We start from the raw sequence: 24,905 nt of genomic DNA on the forward strand, positions 1-24,905 counted from the left end.
AAGATCTCACAACTCCCTTCAAACGGCTCTAATCTCCCCTCCAAAGAATATCAATGGCAAGAAGAAGGTTGAAGATGGCTCCCACAATCACAAGATTGTTAAAACAACTTCTAAAGAAAACTCAAGAGAGAAATCTTGGAGAAAACTCAAAGAAAATTCTGCTCTCAACAAATCTGAAATTTTAATAATAATGATAAGTGTTTAACAAGGTGGACAGCCATGCCTTTAAATAGGCCTTATAACTAGTCCTAATCTAATTAGAAAACTAAAATAAAAAAAACTCCTAATTATTTTAATATGGAAATTCGGTCAAAGGTCATTTTATCTGGGACTATTGGACTGAATATTGACATAAAAATTTAAACTAAGTAAATAAATAAATAAAAATAAAAATAAAACTTTACAACTTGGGCCACTTTGACAATTTGGCCTGATTTTCAACTAAGTATGGATGGATTTCTTGATTGGGCTAGGAATTTGCTTATTGGGCCTCGCCTTCAAGAATTTGGGCTTTTGTGACTCGTATCATTCCCCTCTTCCTCAAAAAGATTCGTCCTCGAATCTGAAAAATCAAATGAACTCGACTTTCCTCTATCGAACGGGAGTAATGGCAATTGAGTCCACTGAAAAGAATAGCCATGAAATAGTAAATAGCAACACAAACAAGCTTGTAGTCCAATTATAAGCATAATAGAACAGGTATAACGCATGTGAATGGACAGATTCAGATTACCATGCAAACAATCTAATTTACTCACCACTGCCTCGTCAAATATTTGAAACAAAGATGGACATGTTTTAAGGCATTCAGTCGTCTCACATTGTTCCCACAACCATGAATAAATTGCGAGTAATAAATCAAATGGTAAACATAATCGTCACAAGTAGGTATTTGAAAAGATTCACATGGTTCACAGAGTTGCATAATCATACCATGCATTAATCGACGGTCTATAGATTCACTCACACATGCATTATCAAAAACAAGAATCTTTTTATCAACCATCAAAACAGATAGATCATCAATAAATAAAATAGGACAGTCAAGCACGTTTCGATCTAAGTGTTCATCAACACGATCTTTATCACTATCCGAGGAGTACAAAAGTGTTTCAAAGGTTTCAAGCATCTTACCTCGATAAGCAGAAGAATAAGGGTCGATTTTACCTTTTTCATTTAAAACAAACCTTCGCTCATCGGGGGCATAGTGTAGTCGAATCTCCGTTGTTGAGTTAACCTTTGTCAAATGGAACTCAAACTTCATGTACAACCACATAAACTGTTTAAGGCACGAATATAAATTGAAAACAAATTTGGAAAATTTCGTTACCTTATTCTCCAAAACAGATTTGGACAAATTCGAGGATTTTACACAAGGTAAATCAAGAGAATAACAAATCACGCTTCTTTTCGTAATGACTTTATCAACCACAATCGAAGAGTAACAATTAATCGGATCAAAATGAAGGGATCTTTTAAGAACTAAGTCACCAAAAGTTTTATTAATAATTTTCAAATCTGCACTGGACTCGGTTTCTAAAATTTCCTTACCTCACTTACCTTCGGGATCATGTAGTGTGATTTCATCTTTGCCTAAGTTGATCGTATGAAAGCGTCTTTCATTTGAGAGGTATTGAAGTTGAAAGTTATCTTTCGATCTTTCGGGAACCTGAAAAGTAGCAACACAAGAAAAATTCATATCTTGGTTAGTGGAAACATTCCTCACTAGCCTTTCCTCGTCTTTTTCTTTTGTTTCTTTTTCTAACTCATTTTCTCTTCTTTCTTCAACTTCTTTTTCAATTTTCTTTTCTGTTTCACATTCCTTTTCACTCTCAATCTCTTTTTTCTCTTTTTCATTCTCTTTTTCTTTTTCCTCACTTGTTTTAACAGAATTTTTCAGTTTGATTTGGTCCTCATGGACTTGTTCCGGAGTGAGCGGCACTAAGGTGAGTTTCTTTCCTTGATGCTTGAAAGAATACCTATTGGTACGACCATCGTGAGTGACTTTTCGATCCAGTTGCCACGGTTCTCCTAGCAACAAATGGCAGGCTTGAATAGGCATTACGTCGCACACAACTTCGTCTTGATATTTATCGATAGAAAAGGCGATGCGCACTTGTTGAGTGACCCTAAATTGGCCTTCGTTGCTAAGCCCTTGTAGTTGATAAGGTTGTGGATGCTTGGTAGTGGTTAAGCAAAGCTTTTCCACCATCGTCGTGCTGGCTATGTTCGAGCAACTTTCACCATCAATAATAACTCTACAAAGCTTACCTTGTACGTGGCAGCGAGTATGAAAGAGATGTTCTCGTTGCTGCTCACTCTTTGGTTTTGCCAAAGATGATTGTCCATGATCATGACAATCATCATCCATTCTAGGGACACGTTGAGGGTTGCACCTATAGGGCTGGTTATCCCTATCTTCCTTAATTGGATCTCGATATTGATGTTTTTGATTCACTCGTACCTCATTCAAAGTAGTATTCAATGCTTGAAGTGTAGCATTTATTTGTGTGATTGCAGCAGTATGTCTGTCTAACTGTTGTTGGACTTTCATAAGTGCATCATTATTATCACCTTTAGACATCTTCAAAACCTGTAAAAAATAAACACTCAACACTCAAAAAAAAGTTAGCAAACCTCACCATTAATCACTCAAAAAGAAAAATCAAATTCTCAATGAGGTCGAATTCAATCTTGTGAGTTCTTTATCAGAGTTTATATCAACCAATTAGAGAGTGTGAACCAAACTACCAAAGAATCCTAATTTGCACTAGGATGCCAAAAACTGACGAGACACCAAGTGATTCGTGTTGCACCGAGGAAGGATTGTGCACACGTTTAAATCCTACTAACACAAGAAACAAGAAGGTGTTAGATATTTTAAAAGGATAATAAAAAGCAAACAAATGAAAACCTACAGCTAAGAATCAATAAAAATTGCTGAAAACAGAAAACCCGAAAAACTGTGGAGTAACTTGACAACTTCGTTCGAGGTGTTCCCGATCTCAAAAAATCACAAAATTAAATCTCGAATGTCCTTAAATATTTAATTTTTGATCTGGAAAGTTTGGGCACCAAACTCAACCCACTGAATTTTTTTTAAATTTTTATTGGATTTCGTCTTTTTTTCGATTTTTTGACTTTTTTGACTGATTTTTTTGCAGGAATAAATTTTTTATATTCAATCACAGTGCCAGAAATATGTATGTAAAATTTCAGATCAATTTGACAACGTTTACCCACTCAAATAAAATTTTTTTGAAAGATTTTTCTGGGTAAAACTGCTGTTTTTGCTTTAAAATATTGAGATCAGTTTAGAAATCAACCAAGAACACCCAAAACGCCCAAAATCTGATACCAAATGATACGGGGTTGCGCGCGGACCAAGATCGAGTTGCCAAGTCACGAGAAACTCCTACGAAAACCCTAAACAATTAGATCTGAAACGAAACAGAAAATGAAAAGATTAGATTTTTAAATTTTCAGATCTGAAATAAAATCTCCAAATCAGCAAAGAATCAAATTGAGAATAGAAATAAGTGTTAGGGTTCTTGAAACCCTCAAGGAGATTGTGATTCTGCCCAATTGAACACCAAGATAGTTTTCCCCAAATTTCGACAATCTAATTTCACCCAAAAAGAGTATGGAAAAACCCTAGAAATTGGGGATTTTTGGGCTGATTCCTTAAGATAGAAAAAGGCTGAAAACACAATAAGAACAGAAAATAGATTAGATAATGATTCAGCACAAGTAGAAATAAAGAAAGAATTGACAGTAAGAAATTAAAAGATAAGTCCTAAGAAGCCTTGAAATCTCGAAAGATCTCACAACTCCCTTCAAACGGCTCTAATCTCCCCTCCAAAGAATATCAATGGCAAGAAGAAGGTTGAAGATGGCTCCCACAATCACAAGATTGTTAAAACAACTTCTAAAGAAAACTCAAGAGAGAAATCTTGGAGAAAACTCAAAGAAAATTCTGCTCTCAACAAATCTGAAATTTTAATAATAATGATAAGTGTTTAACAAGGTGGACAGCCATGCCTTTAAATAGGCCTTATAACTAGTCCTAATCTAATTAGAAAACTAAAATAAAAAAACTCCTAATTATTTTAATATGGAAATTCGGTCAAAGGTCATTTTATCTGGGACTCTTGGACTGAATATTGACATAAAAATTTAAACTAAGTAAATAAATAAATAAAAATAAAAATAAAACTTTACAACTTGGGCCACTTTGACAATTTGGCCTGATTTTCAACTAAGTATGGATGGATTTCTTGATTGGGCTAGGAATTTGCTTATTGGGCCTCGCCTTCAAGAATTTGGGCTTTTGTGACTCGTATCAAGAAGGTTGAAGATGGCTCCCACAATCAAAAGATTGTTAAAACAACTTCTAAAGAAAACTCAAGAGAGAAATCTTGGAGAAAACTCAAAGAAAATTCTGCTCTCAACAAATCTGAAATTTAAGAATAAATCTAAGTGTTATGTACAAGGGGTGGCCAGCCATGCCTTTAAATAGGCCTCAAGTAATCCTAATCTAACAAGTAACTAATAAAATTAAACCTAATTAATAAAATAAAAAGGGAAAATTCGGCCAAACATATATATGGGCTGTTTTTGGGCCGAATTTTACATGTATGTTCATAAAGCTAAAAAAATTAAATTAAACAATTAAAATGTTTGTAAATTGGGCCCTTTGACATTTTGGCCTGATTTTCAACTAAGTATAAAGGAACTTCTTGATTGGGCTGGAATTTGGTTATTGGGCCTCGCCTTTAAGAATTTGGGCTCGTGATCCATCTCCTTCCGAAATTGGGTCGTTGATGCTCGTAACGGAGATCCAATGCGTGTTGGCTGCAAGATTTGGTTTCTTGGACCAAGATTTCCAAGATTTGAAATCTTGATTTTCTTGATTCTTGAAATCTCTTCGAACAGCATAATTGGGCCAAGATTCGGTTTCTTGAATTTCTTGAAAACAAGAAAGTGAATCTTGATTTTCTTGTTCTCTCGTGTATGCATCTAAGGCCTTGCTAACAAACTCTTGAATGGTCCCATTTAGTTTGGACCGCATTTGTCGGGCCTTTGATCTCGTTATTGGGCCTTGTGGTAACTTGAGCCCATCACTTTCTTGAATTTGGGTTGGGCCTTTATGACTCGTATCATGATTTTTTAGATTCGAGGATGAATCTTTTTGAGGAAGGGGGGAATGATACGAGTCACAAAGGCCCAACCCAAGTTCAAGAACGTGATGGGCTCAAATTACCACGAGGCCCACTAACGAGATCAAAGGCCCGACAAATGCGCTCCAAACTAAATGGGACCATTCAGGAGTTTGTTAGCAAGGCCTTAGATGCGTACACAAAAGAACCAGAAAATCAAGATTCATTTTCTTGTTTTCAAGAAAATCAAGAAACCGAATCTTGGCCCAATTTTGCTGTTTGGAGCGATTTCAAGAATCAAGAAAATCAAGATTTCAAATCTTGGAAATCTTGGTCCAAGAAACCGAATCTTGCAGCCAAAGTGCATTGGATCTCCGTCACGAGCATCAACGACTCAATTTCGGTAAAAGATGGATCACAAGCCCGAGTTCTTGAAGGTAAGGCCCAATAAGAATATTCCAAGCCCAATCAAGAAATACACCCATATTTAGTTGAAAATCAGGCCAAATTGTCAAAGGGCCCAATTTGTAAACATTTTAATTGTTAATTTAAATTTTAGGCTTTAGGAATGTTACATGTTAAAATTCAGCCCAAAACAGTCCATTTAAGTGCATGGCCAAATTTGCCTATTATTTTTATTAATTAGGTTTAATTTTTAAGTTTTCTAATAAGATTAGGATTAGTCTAAGCCTATTTAAAGGCATGGCCGGCCACCCTTGTATTCACTACTTAGAATTTTATTGAAATTTTAGATTTGTTGAGTGCAGAATTTTCTTTGAGGTTTTCTCCAAGAATTCTCTCTTGAGTTTTCTTTAGAAGTTGTTTTAACAATCTTTTGATTGTGGGAGCAATCTTCAGCCTTCTTCTTGCCATTGATATTCCTTGGAGGGGAGATTAGAGCCGTTTGAAGGGAGTTGTGAGATCTTTCGAGATTTCAAGGCTTCTTAGGACTTATCTTTAAATTATTTGCTGTTCAATTCCTTTTCTTTAATTCTGCTTGTGTCGAGTCTTTATCTAATCTATTTGCTGTTCTTGTTTTGTTTCCAGCCCTATTCGACATTAAAGATTGATCGACATCTTTCCTTTGGCAGCAAGAATCAATTTTCGATTCATCTTCCCCAATTATTCTTGTCGAATTTCCCTTCAAATACAGGTTGAGATTGGTTTGCTAGAATTTGAAATTGGTTTGCTATTTTGGAAATTTAATTTGTTTTAGATTCGTTTGGGAAGTTTTTAAAACTCTTCTTGATAACCGAAAATCAATCTTCTTTCAGATTTTCATTTTAATTGCTTGCTGTCCAAATTTCCTTAATTCGATTTGTTCTTTTATCGAATTAACTCTTCATCTTGTTGCCTTGGACAGATTCGGTTGGTTTAGGGATTTATTTGGAGTTTATTCCCGAGTTCTTGTCATCTGAATTTCCTAATAATAGGTGTTTCGATTCTTGATTTGTTCTATGTTATTTTAGGGTTTTATTCTAGATCTTGAAATTTCCAGATTTAATCTTTGTGCTGCGTTTTTTAGATCCAAGTATTTAAAGCTTTCATAGGAATTTCCTGTGACTTGACAACTCGATCTTGGTCCGCACGTAACCCTCTATCACTATCTAACACCTTCTTGCTTCTTATGTTAGTAGGATTTTAAGGTGTGCACAATTCTTCCTCGGTGCAACACAAATTAGTTGGTGTCTCATCAGTTTTTGGCATCTTAGTGCAAATTAGGACTCTTTGGTAGTTTCGATTTATACACTTTCTAATTGGTTGATATAGACTCTACAAAAGAACTCACAAGACTGAATTCTACCTCATTGAGAATTTTAATTTTCTTTTTGAGTGACTAACGGTGAGGTTTGCTAATTTTTCTTTTGAGTGTTGAGTATTTGTTTTACAGGTATTTAAAAAAAGGGAAAAAAATAAGATGGTAGTCTGTCGCACCCTTAACATCCAAATGGGAGACGATTGTGATAACCAAAGGACCAATATTTTCCATTCTAGGTGTTTTATAAAAGGTAACTTATGTTCACTTATTATTGATAGTGGGAGTTGTTCGAATGTAGTTAGCAGCTATTTGGTGGATTCCTTAAAGTTACCTTGTATCGAGCACCCTAAGCCGTATCACCTTCAGTGGCTTAATGAATGCTCAGAAGTAAAAGTTACAAAATAGTCCTTGATCACTTTTAAGCTTGGGAATTACGAGGATGAGGCATTGTGTGATGTGGTCCCAATGCATGCGACACACTTGCTCCTTGGACGGCCTTGGTAATTTGATCGTGATGTTACACACCAAGGCAAGCTTAATAGATACTCTCTTGTGTTTAAAGGCTGAAAATTCACTCTTGCTCCTTTAAATCCCAGTGATGTATATAAAGATCAGTTAAAAATGATGAAATTTTGTAAAGGGGTGAGGGAGAAAGGACAAATAAAAAAGACAGAGAGAAAAGAGGCTAGTAGTGAAAAAAGTCAAAATTTAAATGGCCCAAAGGTGAGTGAATCCGCAAGTGGTAAAAATAGAGTGAAAAATTTAATTGCAACAAAAAAGATGTGCGGAGAGACCTATTCAATGAACAGCCTTGTATCCTTGTGAGGTTTAGGCAAAATTATTTATCTCTATCTAACATTAATGAAAATTTTCCTAGTGTGTTTCAATGTTTTTCGCAGGATTATGAGGATGTTTTTAGTGAGGCCCCTAAAGGTTTACCACCTTTCCGTGGGATAGAACACTTCCATTGGCCACATATGAAAGATAACTTCCAACTTCAATATCTTTCCCATGAAAGACGCTTTCATACGATCAAATAGGCAAAGATGAAATCACACTACATGAGCCCGAAGGTAAGTGAGGTAAGGAAATTTTATCAATCGAGTCCCGCGTAGATTTGAAAATTATTGATAAAACTTTTGGTGACTTAATTCTTAAAAGATCCCCTCATTTTGATCCGATTAATTGCTATTCTTCTATTGTGGTTGATAAAGTCATTACAAAAGGAAGCGTGAGTTGTTATTCTCTTGATTTGCCTGGTGTAAAATCCGCAAATTTGTGCAAATCTGTTTTGGTGAATAAGGTAACGAAATTTGTCAAATTTGTTTTCAATTTATATTCGTGCCTTAAACAATTTAGGTGGTTGTACATGAAGTTTGAGTTCCATTTGACAAAGGTTAACTCAACAACAGAGCTTCGACTGCACTATGCCCTCGATGAGCGAAGGTTTGTATTAAAGGGAAAAGGTAGAATCGACCCTTCTTCTTCTGCTTATAAAGGTAAGATGCTTGAAACTTTTGAAATACTTTTGTACTCCTTGGATAGTGACAAAGATCGTGTTGATGATTTAATTTTTGTAAAACACTTAGATCGAAACGTGCTTGACAGTCCTATTTTAGTTAGTGATGATCTATCTGTTTTGATGGTTGATAAAAAGATTCTTGTTTTTGATAATGCATGTGTGAGTGAATCTATAGACCGTCGATTATTGCATGGTATGATTGTGCAACTCTGTGAACCGTGTGAACCTTTGCAAATACCTACTTATGATGATTACGTTTACCATTTGATTTATTACTCGTGATTTATTCATGGTTTGTGGAAACAATTTGAGATGATTGAATGCCTTAAAACATGTCCATCTTTGTTTCAAATATTTGACGAGGCATTGGTGAGTAAATTAGCTTGTTTGCATGGTAATCTGAATCTGTCCATTTGCATGCGTTATACTTGTTTTGTTATGCTTATGTTTGGACTACAAGTTCTACTTTCAATGTGGTTGACTTATCTCCATTTGATTTTTCAGATTCGAGGACGAATATTTTTGAGGTAGGGGGAATGATACGAGTCACAAAGGCCTTAGATGCATACACGAAAGAAAGAGAAAATCAAGATTCACTTTCTTGTTTTCAAGAAAATCAAGAAACCGAATCTTGGCCCAATTTTTCTGTTTGGAGCGATTTCAAGAATGAAGAAATTCAAGATTTCAAATCTTGGAAATATTGGTCCAAGAAACCGAATCTTGCAGCCAAAGCACATTGGATCTCCGTTACGAGCATCAACAAGCCAATTTCAGTAGGAGATGGACTACAAGCCCAAGTTCTTAAAGGCAAGGCCCAATAAGAGGATTCCAAGCCCAACCAAGAAGTCAAACCATACTTAGTTGAAAATCAGGCCAAATTGTTAAAGTGGCCCAATTTGTAAAAATTTTAATTGTTTAATTTAATTTTTAGACTTTAGGAGTTTTATATGTAAAAATTCGGCCCAAGCAGCCCATTAGAATGCCTTGGCTGAATTTCCCTCTTAAATTTGTTAATTAGGTTTTTTTTTAAGTTTTCCTAATGAGATTAGGAAATAGTTATAAGGCCTATTTATAGGCATGGCTGGCCACCCTTGTTACACACATTACAATTACATTGAAAATTTTAGATTTGCTTTAAGTGAAAATTCTCTTTGAGTTCTTCAAGAATTTTCTCTTCAGTTTTCTTTAGAAGTAGTTTTAACAATCTTTCTGATTGTGGGAGCCATCTTCAGCCTTCTTCTTGCCATTGATCTTCATTGGAGGGGATATTAGAGCCGTTTGATGTGAGTTGTGAGATCTTTCGAGATTTCAAGGCTTCTTAGGACTTTTCTTTATTCTATTGCTGTTCATTCTTCTTTATTAAATTCTGCTTGTGCCAATTTGTTGAATAATTTGGGATTAATTGTTCTTGTTTCGTTTCAGCCATTCCAAACTTCAAGATCTGATTCGGCACTTCCTTGGACATAAAGAAACGTTTTTGATTCACAAAAATCCCCCTTTTCTTGCCGTCCAATCCCTAGAACTAGTTTCAATTGATTTCGCAATCTGTTTTTAACTTAGTTGCTGTTTTGTGTTCTTTGATAGTTTCGGCTGATTGGAAGTTGATCTTGAGGCTTAATTTCGTGTTCTTGGCTTCCAAGAACATCTATTCATAAGTGTTTTGATTCTTGACTATTCTTTATTGATTTGGGGATTTTTAGTTTTCAGATCTAATTGATTCTAATTAAGTTTTACTGTTTCGTTTCAGATCCAAAACGTTTAAAGTTTTCGTAGGAGTTTTCCCGTGACTTGATAACTCGATCTTGGTCCGCGCGCAACCCTCTATCAAAACTACTTCTAAAGAAAACTTAAGAGAAAATTCTTGAAGAACTCAAAGAGAATTTTCACTCAAAGCAAGTCTAAAATTTTCAATGTAATTGTAATGTGTGTAACAAGGGTGGCCGGCCATGCCTATAAATAGGCCTTATAACTATTTCCTAATCTCATTAGGAAAACTTAAAAAAAACCTAATTTAATAATTGTGAGGGAAAATGATGCGGCCATGACACGAAGTGTGCCAAAAACAAGCAAAGATCCTCAAATACTTCCTCAAGGCCTGATCACTCGAGCTCGGGCAAAGCAATTTAAGGAAGCCATTTCAGCTTTAGTGGAATTTAAGGAAGATTCGAACAGCTCCATAAGGTTTCCTTGAAACTTTTTATTAGCTGAATTAAGCTCGGAATCAGCTCAATAAGTTCATTTCAGCTCAATTTTAGCTCCATAGCTTTTAATCCATCTCAATTAATTTTTGTTGTTTAATTGGTCTTAAATCTGGGCGAATTTAATTATGCATGATAATTGTGTTTTTCTTACATATTATTAAGTCAATTTAATTTCCTACAGCTTATAAATATGTCTTATTACATGTTTTTAATTTGTCTTGTCCAAACCGAATTAATTAGCTTTTAGTTTAATTAATTGTGTTTGTTTTAATTATAAGAATTTAAGTTGTCTAGATTGTGTTTAAATATGATTCAGCTGAATATTGAATAATTAAATTCATTTGCTCATGTTTTGTAGGTTGGCCGAATGTGGAAGGGAGCATTTAAGTTAGATGCATGCACAATAGGTTCAATGAATTTGGTGATACATGCATGATGAATGTTCAGCTGATTTCATTATTCCAAGAACCAGCATAATGCCGTTCACACATGGAGTTCACACTCATGGCTTTTCGGTTTGGAATGTTCACACCATGGGACTTTTCAAAATTGAGTGTTCACACTTCATTTGGCCATTCAAGTTCCTTTTAATTGCTGGTCACTTTTCAGCAAAAGCTACAAATTAAATGAGCTTATTTATGCACATTGACCGAATCTAGCTCATCCATGCACCATTCAAGTTGTCCAAGGTTCAATGTGAATTCTAGAAGCTTTACAAGTTCAGCCGAACCTAGCCAAGCCATTGAAGAATTCATTAGCTTAATTTTTAAAAAAATGTATGTGACTATTCGGCTAACTTAGTTGCTGATTATAAATAGCTGAAATTTCATTTTGTAAAGGACTTTTGACATTTTAAGCAACAAATTGCTGCCAAATTTGTGAGGCATTTTCTCTCAAATTTCGTTCGAGACCCGTAAGACTTATCTAGCTTCTAGTCGCGTCTTTCCGAGTCTTTCTTTCGAACTTATCACTCCCTAAACCCGAGTGTGGCGTTCACCTTTGATACCTTTGGTTCATACTTTACTAAGTATCGGGTCAAGGTCCTTATCCACCATTTCCAACTCAATTTGGTCCTATAAGTTTCGGGTCGACACTTTTCTTTAGTGTTGGTTCATTCTTGACCTTTTTGAACCATTACCAATTCGTACCAAATACCATACCATTTCGTACCAACTTCCATACCATTTCGTACCAATTCCTAAATACCAAAACGTACCTAAACCAAATACCATTTCTTGTTTATTCCAGAACCGAATTCGACCATACTAATCATACCATTTTGACTTAAGCCAAATCTACACCTTACTTTGATCGAACTTATTTTACTTCTTTGAACACAAATATATTCTTTCTTCTTCTTGTCTAATTTACTTCTTCGTTTACGATCGGGAACTAAACGACTCGGGTTCAACTACTAAACTGAGATCGCATCATTTGGTATCAGAGCTGGTTAAAACGAGAAGAATGGACGTTCGAGAAGAGCCGGAGTAAGTAGATTCGTGAAAAAAAATTTGAAAAAAATATCGAAAAAAAATCAAAAAAATTGTATACGGTCTAGGTGCAGACGAAAAGAACGTGAAAGATCCGTAAAAAAAAGTCTAGAGACACTTCAACAAATTTTTTTTCAAAATCACATTCTACACTTTTTTATATCCCTCTTAGTGAAATTTCACGCTATTGAAAAAAAAATTCGATATAAAAAAAAGTGATTCGAGTTTGTAAGTTTGGCATTCTCTTCTATTCATCTTCTAAGCCACACTTAGCCTAAAGCCTTTCTTGTTTCTTTTAGCCTACCCGTAACCTAACATCAAACCCTTGTAAAGCCATTTGAAGCCGACCCATTGAACTACGATAAGGTCACGACGAGTCGCTTACGAAATCACGAGAGGAAATTGAGTGGAAAAAGGTGTGAGAGTTACATCAAAAGAAAAAGCCAAAAAAATTGAGTGAAACACGAGTGGAGTGTTATTTTTTTCTTTTCGAGAGATTCGTGAGGTTTTGTTGTGAGGTTTTATTTTCATGTCTCAAAGTCCTGAACGAAATATGGCGGAAGGAGGTGGAAGGCAACCAATCCGAAACATTGCGCTTGGAGGAGGTGGAGTGCTGGATTTGGCTCAACAAGCCTTGTTACGAGAAATCCAACGCATGATCCGAGGTGAGTTAGAATCTGTTAACGAACAATTGGATCGAGTTGAATTGGGGAATCAATGAGAGCGTACACCTCAAGGGCCGCAAAGAGGGCGAGACCAATTGGAAATCAATCAAGACGACCTATATGATCCAAATGAAGCCGAAAGTGATCAAGGATCAAACATAAGTGAAGGACGAAGAGGTCAAAGGAACCGAGGTAATCGGAATCAAAGACGCATGGATGACGACTTAAGGAACATTAAACTATCCATTCCATCCTTTCAAGGAAAATCTGATCCGGAAGCCTACTTGGAATGGGAGAAGAAGATCGAATTGGTTTTTGATTGTCATAATTATTCTGAGATCAAAAAGGTGAAGTTGGCGGCCATAGAATTCTCTGATTACGCTATGATTTGGTGGGATCAACTCACTACAAGCCGAAGAAGGAATGGGGAAAGGCCAATATCAACTTGGGCTGAGATGAAGGCCGTGATGCGACGCTGATTCATTCCCTCCTATTACCATCGGGAACTCTATCAAAAACTTCAAAATCTTACTCAAGGCTCAAAGAGTGTTGAGGATTATTTCAAAGAGATGGAGATCGCGATGATCCGAGCCGATGTCCAAGAAGATCGTGAAGCAACAATGGCGCGATTCCTTGCTGGTCTCAATCGAGACATCGCCAACGTTGTGGAATTGCAACATTACATCGAGATTGTGGACATGGTACATATGGCCATTAAGGTAGAGAAGCAACTTAAACGAAAAGGTACCACCCGAAGTTATCCTACCCCAAGCACAACTAGATGGGGGCAAAGCTCGAGTAAAAGTAATCCTCCTAGTCGTGCCAAGGAGCCAATGGTGCCTACTAAAGCAAACAAACCTATGGGCGATACGAGCAAAGGTAAGGCAACCGAATCATTTGCTAATCGTTCAAGGGATATTAAGTGTTTTAAGTGCCTTGGAAGGGGCCATATTGCAAGTCAATGTCCCAACCGCAACGTCATGGTGGTTCGTGCAAATGGAGAAATAGAATCGGATGAAGAAGAGCTTGAAGATGAGCCTGAAACCGTCTCGGACAATGAAGAAGAAGTGGAGCACGCCCTTGATGGGGAACTCTTAGTCGTCAAAAGGAGCCTAAGTATCCAAAGCATCGACGATGAACAACAACGAGAGAACATCTTCCATACTCATTGTCAAGTACGAGGAAAGCTTTGTAGCGTCACAATCGATGGAGGAAGTTGTACGAATGTGGCGAGCACTCTCATGGTGGAAAAGTTAAATCTACCGACCACCAAGCATCCAAATCCGTACAAACTTCAATGGCTCAACGATGGAGGAGAGTTAAAGGTGACAAAGCAAGTTTTAGTTTCATTTTCTATTGGAAAATATTCCGATGAAGTGCTATACGATGTTGTTCCAATGCACGCGGGTCACTTGTTATTGGGCTGTCCATGGCAATTCGATCGTCGAGTTATGCACGATGGTTACTCGAATTGATATTCATTCAAACATATGGGAAGAAATGTAACCTTAGCCCCATTAACGCCAAAGCAAGTCTATGAGGATCAACTTAAGCTGAAAAATTTCGTAGATCAAATGAGAGAAAAAGAAAAGAAAAATGAAAAAAAGAAAGAAAATTCGAAAAAATAGAGTGAAAAAAAATGAGAAAAGAAAAAGATGAAAAAGAAAAAGCAAGTGAAAAATTGAGTGTTTTTGCTAGAGTTAGTGATGTTTGAAAGGCATTGTTGATGAGGCAACCAATCCTTGTGCTTATGTACAAGGAAAATTTTCTTAACACTAATGAACTTTCTGAGAATCTTCCATCTTCTATTCTGTCTCTTTTGCAGGATTTCAAAGATGTTTTTCCGGAAGAAGTGCCAAGTGGTTTACCACCACTTCGTGGGATTGAGCACCAAATCAATTTTGTGCCAGGAGCCGTAATTCTGAACCGACCAGCATACCGAACCAATCCGGAAGTGATATGAGCTCGCCCATGAAGATAGGTGCCGAATCCATGGAGTTGCCTTTGGGGCCAATTACTCGAGCACGTGCCAAGAAGTTCCAAGATGCTGTAGCAAGCTATATTGCTCGATTGTGGAGTGATGGATTGATTGCCCATAAAACGCCCAGCTCAACTAGCTTGATTCGCAATTTCCTACAAGCTGATTTTAGCTTGTGTCAGCTCAATTTAGCTCAATTCGGCACTTAATTAGTTCAAGGAGCTGATTAAATTTATTTTTAATAAATTTAATTAGTTGTGTTAGTTTAGAATCAGCTCAAATCATTTAATTAAATAAATGTGTCTTAATCTGGACATTTTTAATTCAGCTTATTAAATATGTTTTATATTAGTACATGCCTTTAATATGTCCATATTAAGTCATAAATTAAATGTGTTTAATTTAATTACAAAGTTTTAATGTGTCTTGACTAAGACAAATTTATTAGTGGCTGCTAATTAATTTGTCTTAGCCGAATTAATGTGCAGAATTTTAATATGTCCAGCTGCTGATTTCATGAGTATTAAACTTGTCCTAATCACATTTATTTGATGTTTTTCAGCTAGCTTAATGGCAAAGAAAGCTCATAAAGAAGGAGCATGTATTTGGGCACATGCATGGACGGCATTTAAAGTGCAGCTGCCTTGTGTTTCCAGCTGACTTTTCGTGCAGCTCAATGGACTTCTAGCTGCTGTTTTTTGAGCTTCTCCAAGGGCCAATTTCGTGGAGAGCAATGGCCAAAGAGTGTATCATAAATTCCAGCAGCGAATTCACTTGGTGGCTACTCATATTCGGCCAAAGAAGCATAATTTTTGAAGCTGTCCATTTCTCTTCTCCATAGCAGCAATTAAGCTATTTTAAAACATTAGTTGAATGTGAATTATCATCATTAAAAGGGCCAGCCGAATCATCTCTTCTAGAAGGATAAGATTCAGATTTTTGTTCATCAATGTATTTGGGAAATTTCTAGGAAATTTCCTATAGAAACTTAAGGCATAAGAATCTGATTAATAGGCTATTCGGCTGCCTTAGTCCAGCCTATAAATAGACCATGTAATTCACATTTTGGAGGTTAATGAACAATTTGATAGCTTTGCTAAATTGTGAGGTTGTTTTCAACTCTCGTTATTCTCCAAAAACTTGTGAGACTTATCAAACATCTTTGTGGCGTCAAACTTGTTTTTGTTTCTTCCCGAACTTATCACTTTAATCCCAAAGTGTGGCGTTCGATTCATACTAAGGTTCCTATCACCATTGATAGTGGGTCGAAGTTTCTTTCCATTTGACAAACCTTCCATCCATCCTTACCAACCTAAGCATTCTCCTAAGTTACGGGTTAACACATTCCTATTGTGTTAGTTCGGCTTTCGAATCCTTAGCCAAATTGCTTCCATTGTTTTCTAACTCATTTCCTAAACCAACAAAACCTTTTTGAGCCTAAATAGACCTCTTTCTTCTAGCCTATTTTGTAAAGCCTCAATTTACTCCTAATTCATGACCGGGCGATCTTTACGACTCAATTCGATCTCGAGGTGAGGGCGTATCAAGTTGGTATCAGAGTTAGCTGAATTGGAGTAAGAATCGTCGTCTTCGGTATTACGAGATTGTAAAAAAAATTCGAAAAAAAAAGTTTGTATTCAATTTACTCCTAATTCACGATCGGGCGATCTTTATGACTCAATTCGATCTCGAGGTGAGGGCGTATCAAGTTGGTATCAGAGCTTATCACTTGTCCTTCGGGCAGTAAACAATGCTTTTACATGCTCAAAATGAATTTTAATCACTTCTCTTTTTTTCTTTGATTGTTAGCCTACCCGATCCTAAAATATTACCCTACCAAGCCACATCTATTTTGTAAGCCAACCCCAAACGATTTTGATTTGTCAAACTTAGTTTGCGGAGAATTTTGGGAAGTGAAAATTGAGTGGTAAAAGGCAAGAGAGATTAGTGAGACTATTAAAGAGTAGAAAAGCCAAAGTGAGTGTTTATTCTTGTGAGTGATTGGTGAGTTCTTGTTGAGATTCTTTAAAGAACTTTGTTTTAAAAAAAAATGTCACGGAGCCCGGAAAGGAATCCAAACGAGGGAGGTGGATTTCGTCCAATAAGAAACGTTGGAAGGGGAGTGCCGGATCTCACTTTGCAAGCCATTATGCAAGAAATGGAGCGAATGTTTGATCGCAAGCTTGAACCAATCGAAGACCGCCTATATCGAGTCGAAACCCGAAGGCAACGCGAAGTGACTCCGGAAGATGCAAGGCGAGGACGAGAGCAACCAATTGAAAACCATGATGAAGAAGAATCTGAAGGTGATCACTTATCTGAACAATGAAACCCTCAACGGTTCCAACAAAATCGAGTCCCAAGAAATCGAGACCGTTCGGATGACAACCTCAAAAATATTAAGATGTCTATTCCGCCGTTTCAAGGGAAGAATGATCCCAAATCTTACTTGGAGTGGGAAAAGAAAATGGAACTCGTCTTTGAGTGCCATAACTATTCAGAAAATAAAAAGGTAAAGCTCGCTGCCATTGAATTCTCGGATTATGCGATCGTGTGGTGGGATCAATTGGTGACTAGCCGAAGGAGGAATGGGGAGAGGCCTATCTCTACGTGGGCCGAAATGAAGGCCATTATGCGCAAGCGTTTTGTTCCCTCCTATTACCATCGGGAGTTGTACCAACGATTGCAAAATCTCACACAAGGCAACCGAACTGTCGAGGACTATGATAAGAGCCGACGTGGAGGAGGATCGTGAAGCAACAATGGCGAGATTTTTAGCCGGCCTAAATCGGGATATTGCCAATATCGTCGAGCTTCAACACTATGTAGAAGTTATGGACATGGTGCATATGGCAATAAAAGTTGAAAAACAATTGAAACGGAAAGGACCCATGCGGACATATCCAACGGCTTCTACCAACAAGTGGACTCAAGGACTAGCAAAGCTCCCAATCGGCCTAAGGAGCCTTTCGTTGCTGCCAAACCCAATCAAGTAAGTACCGATGCTAGCAAAAATAAAAACGAGGCTGTCTCGAATCGTTCTCGCGATATCAAGTGTTTCAAGTGTCAAGGAAGAGGACACATTGCGAGTCAATGTCCTAATCGACGAGTGATGGTGGTTCGTTCAAATGGCGAGATTGAGTCCGAAGATGAACAAGAGGAGGAGCCTGAAATTCCCATGGAGGAAGGTGAAGAGCTTGAGCTGCCCGTTGAAGGAGAATTACTTGTTGTCAAAAGGAGCTTGAATATCCAAGTAGCCGAGGAAGAACAACAACGAGACAACACCTTTCACACTCGTTGCCATGTTCAAGGTAAGGTGTGTAGTTTAATTATTGACGGAGGTAGTTGCACCAATGTCGCAAGTTCTTTGCTGGTTGAAAAACTTGGTTTAGCCACCACAAAGCATCCAACTCCTTACAAGTTACAATGGCTAAATGACGGAGGCAAACTCAAGGTGACGAAGCAAGCAAGGGTGGCGTTTTCCATAGGCAAGTACCAAGATGAGGTGGTTTGTGATGTTGTACCAATGCACGCGGGACATTTGCTATTGGGGCGTCCTTGGCAATTTGACCGGCGAGTAGTCCACGACGGCTATACAAACCGATATTCATTTAAGCACCTTGGAAGGAATGTTACATTAGCTCCTCTCACACCGAAACAAGTGCATGAAGACCAACTCAAGATGAAGCAATCTATTGATCGAGAAAAAGAAAAAGAGAAAAACAAAAAGAGTGAAAAGAAAAAGAAAGAAAAGAATGAGGAGAGTGAGATAAAAACAAGAGTGACAAAAGAAAAAGAGCAAGAGTGTGAAAATAAAAAATAAGTGTTTTTGCTAGAAAAAGAGAGATTCGAAAATTGATGTTGGCAAGGCAACCTATCTTTGTACTTATGTATAAAGAGTGTTTATTGGAAACTAACGAACTTGACAATACTTTGCCTACTCCTATCGTTTCTTTGTTGCAGGAATTCGGAGATGTTTTTCCTGAAGAAGTGCCAAATGGCCTACCTCCCATTCGAGGAATCGAGCACCAAATCGATTTTGTGCCCGATGCTGCAATTCCAAATAGGCCAGCATATAGAAGTAATCCTGAGGAAACGAAGGAATTAGAAAAGCAAGTAGCGAATTAATGGAGAAGGGCTACATCCGTGAAAGCTTAAGTCCGTGCGCGGTTCCGGTATTGTTGGTTCCTAAAAGGATGGATCCTGGCGAATGTGCGTTGACTGCCGCGCTATCAACAAAATCACAATAAAATATCGCCATCCCATTCCCCGCCTCGACGACATGCTTGATGAACTTAGTGGAGCCCAATTGTTTTCGAAGATCGATTTAAAAAGTGGGTATCATCAAATTAGAATGCGGGAGGGAGACGAATGGAAAACTGCGTTCAAAACTAAATATGGTTTGTATGAATGGTTGGTAATGCCATTCGGACTTACCAACGCTCCGAGTACTTTCATGCGTCTCATGAATTATGTTTTACGTTCGTTCATTGGAAAATTCTGTGTTGTGTATTTTGATGATATTTTAGTCTATAGCAAGAGCTTGGAAGATCATATTCAACATCTACGTGCCGTGCTTGAAGTCTTACGAAAAGAGGTACTTTATGCCAATTTAAAGAAATGTTCTTTTTGCACTAATGAAGTTGTTTTTCTAGGCTTTGTGGTAAGTGCTCGTGGATTAGAAGTTGACCAAGAAAAGGTCAAGGCGATCAACGAATGGCCGCGTCCAACGAACATCAGCCAAGTGAGGAGTTTTCACGGGTTGGCAAGCTTCTATCGAAGGTTTGTGCCTAATTTTAGTTCTGTAGCTGCCCCCTTAACAGGTATAATTAAGAAAAATTCTCCTTTTGTGTGGACTGATGAACAAGAAAATTCTTTTAATAAGCTTAAGGAATGTCTAACTAATGCACCATTGTTGTCTTTACCTGATTTTAACAAAACATTCGAGATAGAGTGTGATGCTTCAGGTATCGGCATTGGCGCTGCTTTGATGCAAGATGGACGGCCTATTGCATACTTTAGTGAAAAGCTTAACGGAGCTACGTTGAATTATCCAACGTATGATAAGGAACTATATGCATTGGTCCGAGCTCTCGAAACATGGCAACACTATTTATGGCTGAAGGAATTCGTAATTCATTCGGACCACGAGGCTCTAAAGCATTTGAAGGGACAAACCAAGCTCAATAAATGTCATGCCAAGTGGGTGGAGTATTTGGAGTCATTTCCGTACGTGATCAAGTATAAAAAGGGTAAGGAAAATGTTGTAGCCGACGCCCTATCACGAAGGTACGCACTTGTCAATTTAATGGATTCTAAATTGCTTGGTTTCGAATTTATCAAAGATCTTTATAAATCTGATGCTGACTTTGGTGAAATTTATGAGTCTTGTTCGCATGGTGCTTGTGAAAAGTATTTTCAGCATGAGGGCTATTTATTTCGTGAAGGCAAGCTTTGTGTGCCTCAAAGTTCTGTGAGAAACGTCCTTGTAGAAGAAGCTCATAGTGGAGGACTTATGGGCCACTTCGGAATTGCTAAAACTTTAGCAATATTGCATGAACTTTTCTATTGGCCCAAAATGAAACGTGACGTAATAAGGAAATGTGATCGTTGCATCACTTGTAAGAAGGCAAAGTCACGAATCAAACCGCATGGATTATATACCCCGTTGCCTATTCCTGATGCTCCGTGGGTAGACATTTCAATGGACTTCGTTCTGGGCCTTCCAAGAACCAAAAGAGGGAGAGATTCAATATTTGTTGTTGTAGACCGTTTTTCAAAAATGGCCCATTTTATACCTTGTAATAAAACTGATGATGCTACTAACGTTGCTAGTCTGTTTTTCAAGGAAGTTGTTAGGTTGCATGGGATCCCTCGAACCATTGTCTCTGATCGCGACACAAAGTTTCTAAGTCATTTTTGGAGAACGTTGTGGGGGAAATTGGGCACCAAACTTCTATTTTCGATGACATGCCACCCTCAAACGGATGGCCAAACCGAAGTAGTCAACCGTGTGCTATCAACTTTGCTTCGAGCTATTTTGAAAAAGAATTTGAAGATGTGGGAAGATTGCTTACCTCATGTGGAGTTCGCATACAATCGAACCGTTCATTCTGCTACGAAATTTTCTCCTTTTGAGGTAGTATACGGTTTTAATCCCATTACTCCTCTTGATTTGATTCCTATGCCTTCTAATGAATTAGTACATGTAGATGGCAAAAAGAAGGCCGAATTTGTTAAGCAATTGCACAAAAATGTTAAGGATAATATTGAGAGGAGAACCGAACAATATGTTCGAGGGGCAAATAAAGGGCGCAAATGAGTCGTGTTCGAACCCGGTGACTGGGTTTGGATCCACATGCGCAAGGAACAGTTTCCCGATCAAAGGAAATCCAAGCTTCAATCAAGGGGTGATGGCCCTTTTCAAGTATTGGAACGGATCAATGACAACGTCTACAAGATTGACCTACCGGGTGAGTATGCAGTGAGTGCAAGTTTTAACGTTGCTGACCTTTCTCCTTTTGATGTAGGTGACGATTCGAGGACGAATCGCTTCGAAGAGAGGGAGGATGATATGAGCTCGCCCATGAAGATAGGTGCCGAATCCATGGAGTTGCCTTTGGGGCCAATTACTCGAGCACGTGCCAAGAAGTTCCAAGATGCTGTAGCAAGCTATATTGCTCGATTGTGGAGTGATGGATTGATTGCCCATAAAACGCCCAGCTCAACTAGCTTGATTCGCAATTTCCTACAAGCTGATTTTAGCTTGTGTCAGCTCAATTTAGCTCAATTCGGCACTTAATTAGTTCAAGGAGCTGATTAAATTTATTTTTAATAAATTTAATTAGTTGTGTTAGTTTAGAATCAGCTCAAATCATTTAATTAAATAAATGTGTCTTAATCTGGACATTTTTAATTCAGCTTATTAAATATGTTTTATATTAGTACATGCCTTTAATATGTCCATATTAAGTCATAAATTAAATGTGTTTAATTTAATTACAAAGTTTTAATGTGTCTTGACTAAGACAAATTTATTAGTGGCTGCTAATTAATTTGTCTTAGCCGAATTAATGTGCAGAATTTTAATATGTCCAGCTGCTGATTTCATGAGTATTAAACTTGTCCTAATCACATTTATTTGATGTTTTTCAGCTAGCTTAATGGCAAAGAAAGCTCATAAAGAAGGAGCATGTATTTGGGCACATGCATGGACGGCATTTAAAGTGCAGCTGCCTTGTGTTTCCAGCTGACTTTTCGTGCAGCTCAATGGACTTCTAGCTACTGTTTTTTGAGCTTCTCCAAGGGCCAATTTCGTGGAGAGCAATGGCCAAAGAGTGTATCATAAATTCCAGCAGCGAATTCACTTGGTGGCTACTCATATTCGGCCAAAGAAGCATAATTTTTGAAGCTGTCCATTTCTCTTCTCCATAGCAGCAATTAAGCTATTTTAAAACATTAGTTGAATGTGAATTATCATCATTAAAAGGGCCAGCCGAATCATCTCTTCTAGAAGGATAAGATTCAGATTTTTGTTCATCAATGTATTTGGGAAATTTCTAGGAAATTTCCTATAGAAACTTAAGGCATAAGAATCTGATTAATAGGCTATTCGGCTGCCTTAGTCCAGCCTATAAATAGACCATGTAATTCACATTTTGGAGGTTAATGAACAATTTGATAGCTTTGCTAAATTGTGAGGTTGTTTTCAACTCTCGTTATTCTCCAAAAACTTGTGAGACTTATCAAACATCTTTGTGGCGTCAAACTTGTTTTTGTTTCTTCCCGAACTTATCACTTTAATCCCAAAAGTGTGGCGTTCGATTCATACTAAGGTTCCTATCACCATTGATAGTGGGTCGAAGTTTCTTTCCATTTGACAAACCTTCCATCCATCCTTACCAACCTAAGCATTCTCCTAAGTTATGGGTTAACACATTCCTATTGTGTTAGTTCGGCTTTCGAATCCTTAGCCAAATTGCTTCCATTGTTTTCTAACTCATTTGCTAAACCAACAAAACCTTTTTGAGCCTAAATAGACCTCTTTCTTCTAGCCTATTTTGTAAAGCCTCAATTTACTCCTAATTCACGATCGGGCGATCTTTACGACTCAATTCGATCTCGAGGTGAGGGCGTATCAGGAAGAGACCAAAGAACTTCAACGACAAGTCAATGAACTTATGGAAAAGGGCTACATTCGAGAAAGCCTTTGTCCCTGCGCCGTACGAGCTTTGTTGGTGCCAAAGAAGGACAACACGTAGCGCATGTGTGTCGATTGCCGTGCTGTAAATAAAATTACTATTAAGTATAGGCATCCCATACCGCGTTTAGATAACATGCTCGAAAATTGATCTCAAAAGCGGATACCATCAGATTCGGATGTGAGAAGGTGATGAGTGGAAGACCGCTTTTAAGACAAAACATGGTTTGTATGAATGGTTGGTAATGCCGTTCGGCTTAACCAACGCCCCTAGCACTTTTATGAGACTTATGAACTATGTTTTACGAAATTTTATTGGTAAGTTTTGTGTTGTATATTTCGATGATATATTAATTTATAGCAAGTCCTTGGAGGAGCATGTGACACATCTTAGGTCTGTTTTGGATGTTTTGCACAAAGAAACTCTATATGCTAATCTTCAAAAGTGTACTTTCTGCTCTAATAAAGTGGTTTTTCTTGGTTTTGTAGTTAGCTCGGAAGGACTCGAGGTGGACCATGAAAAGATTAAGGCAATACAAGAGTGGCCGAGACCAACGAGTATCAGCCAAGTTAGAAGCTTCCATGGATTGGCAAGCTTTTATCGACGTTTTGTGCCTAATTTTAGCACTTTGGCCGCACCATTGACGAGTGTAATCAAGAAAAATTCCACCTTCTATTGGGGTGATGAACAAGAGAAAGCTTTCGCTATTATTAAGGATTGTCTTACTAACGCCCCATTGTTAACCCTACCTGACTTTTCTAAAACATTTGAAATTGAGTGTGATGCGTCAGGTGTGGGGATAGGTGCTGTGTTGACACAAGACGGGAAACCAATTGCTTATTTTAGCGAAAAGCTGAACGGAGCTGTGTTGAACTTTCCCGTGTATGATAAGGAGATGTATGCTCTGATTCGGGCCCTTGAAACATGGCAACATTACCTGTGGTCGAAAGAATTCGTGATTCATTCTGATCACGAGGCGCTTAAACATATTAAAGGCCAACACAAATTGAACAAAAGGCATGCCAAGTGGGTCGAATACCTAGAGTCATTTCCCTATGTCATTAAGCATAAAAAAGGTAAAGAAAACATAGTGGCCGATGCATTATCAAGAAGGTATACGCTTCTATCACATCTAGATTCAAAATTACTTGGCTTTGCATTTTTGAAAGATTTATACGCTATTGACAATGATTTTGGTGAAATATATGTTTCTTGTGAGAATGTGGCTGTTGATAGGTTTTATCGACAAGACGGCTTTCTTTTTAAAGAAGGGAAGTTGTGTGTCCCACAAGGTTCCATTAGGGAATTTTATTAGTGAACGAGGCACATAGTGGGGGCCTCATGGGCCATTTTGGCGTGGGCAAGACATTGGCTACACTCCAAGAACATTTTTATTGGCCAAAAATGAAGCGGGATGTTGAACGCGTTTGTGATTGGTGTCTGACATGTAAGAGAGCCAAATCGACAACCAAGCCGCATGGACTATATACACTGCTTCCAATTCCTGAAGGTCCTTGGATGGATATATCCATGGATTTCGTCCTTGGTTTACCTAGGACAAAGACGGGGAAGAATTCCATATTTGTCGTCGTTGATCGTTTTTCTAAAATGTCACATTTTATAGCTTGCACAAAAACTGATGACGCTGTTCATGTTTCTAATTTATTTTTCAGAGAAGTCATCCGTCTACATAGAATTCCTCGAACGATAGTGTCGGATCGCGATGCAAAGTTCTTGAGTCATTTTTGGCGATCATTGTGGGGAAGGCTAGGAACTAAACTCTTATTTTCAACTACTTGCCATCCTCAAACCGATGGTGATGTGATCTCAATCGCATCATGTTGTGGCACCACTCGTTGCTATCATGATTGGCCTAAACACGAGGGCCCCAAGTGCAAGATGAAGCTCAATCTCAACTCAACAAGCTCAA

General features: G+C 37.8%; 1 pseudogene; it reads left to right on the plus strand.

The window, feature by feature from the left end:
* Positions 1 to 13,035: 13,035 nt before the first annotated feature.
* Positions 13,036 to 24,290, plus strand: LOC107943877 (uncharacterized; annotated as a pseudogene).
* Positions 24,291 to 24,905: the final 615 nt, after the last annotated feature.

Source organism: Gossypium hirsutum, chromosome D07, assembly GCF_007990345.1.
Source record: "Gossypium hirsutum isolate 1008001.06 chromosome D07, Gossypium_hirsutum_v2.1, whole genome shotgun sequence".
Taxonomy (NCBI): domain Eukaryota; kingdom Viridiplantae; phylum Streptophyta; class Magnoliopsida; order Malvales; family Malvaceae; genus Gossypium; species Gossypium hirsutum.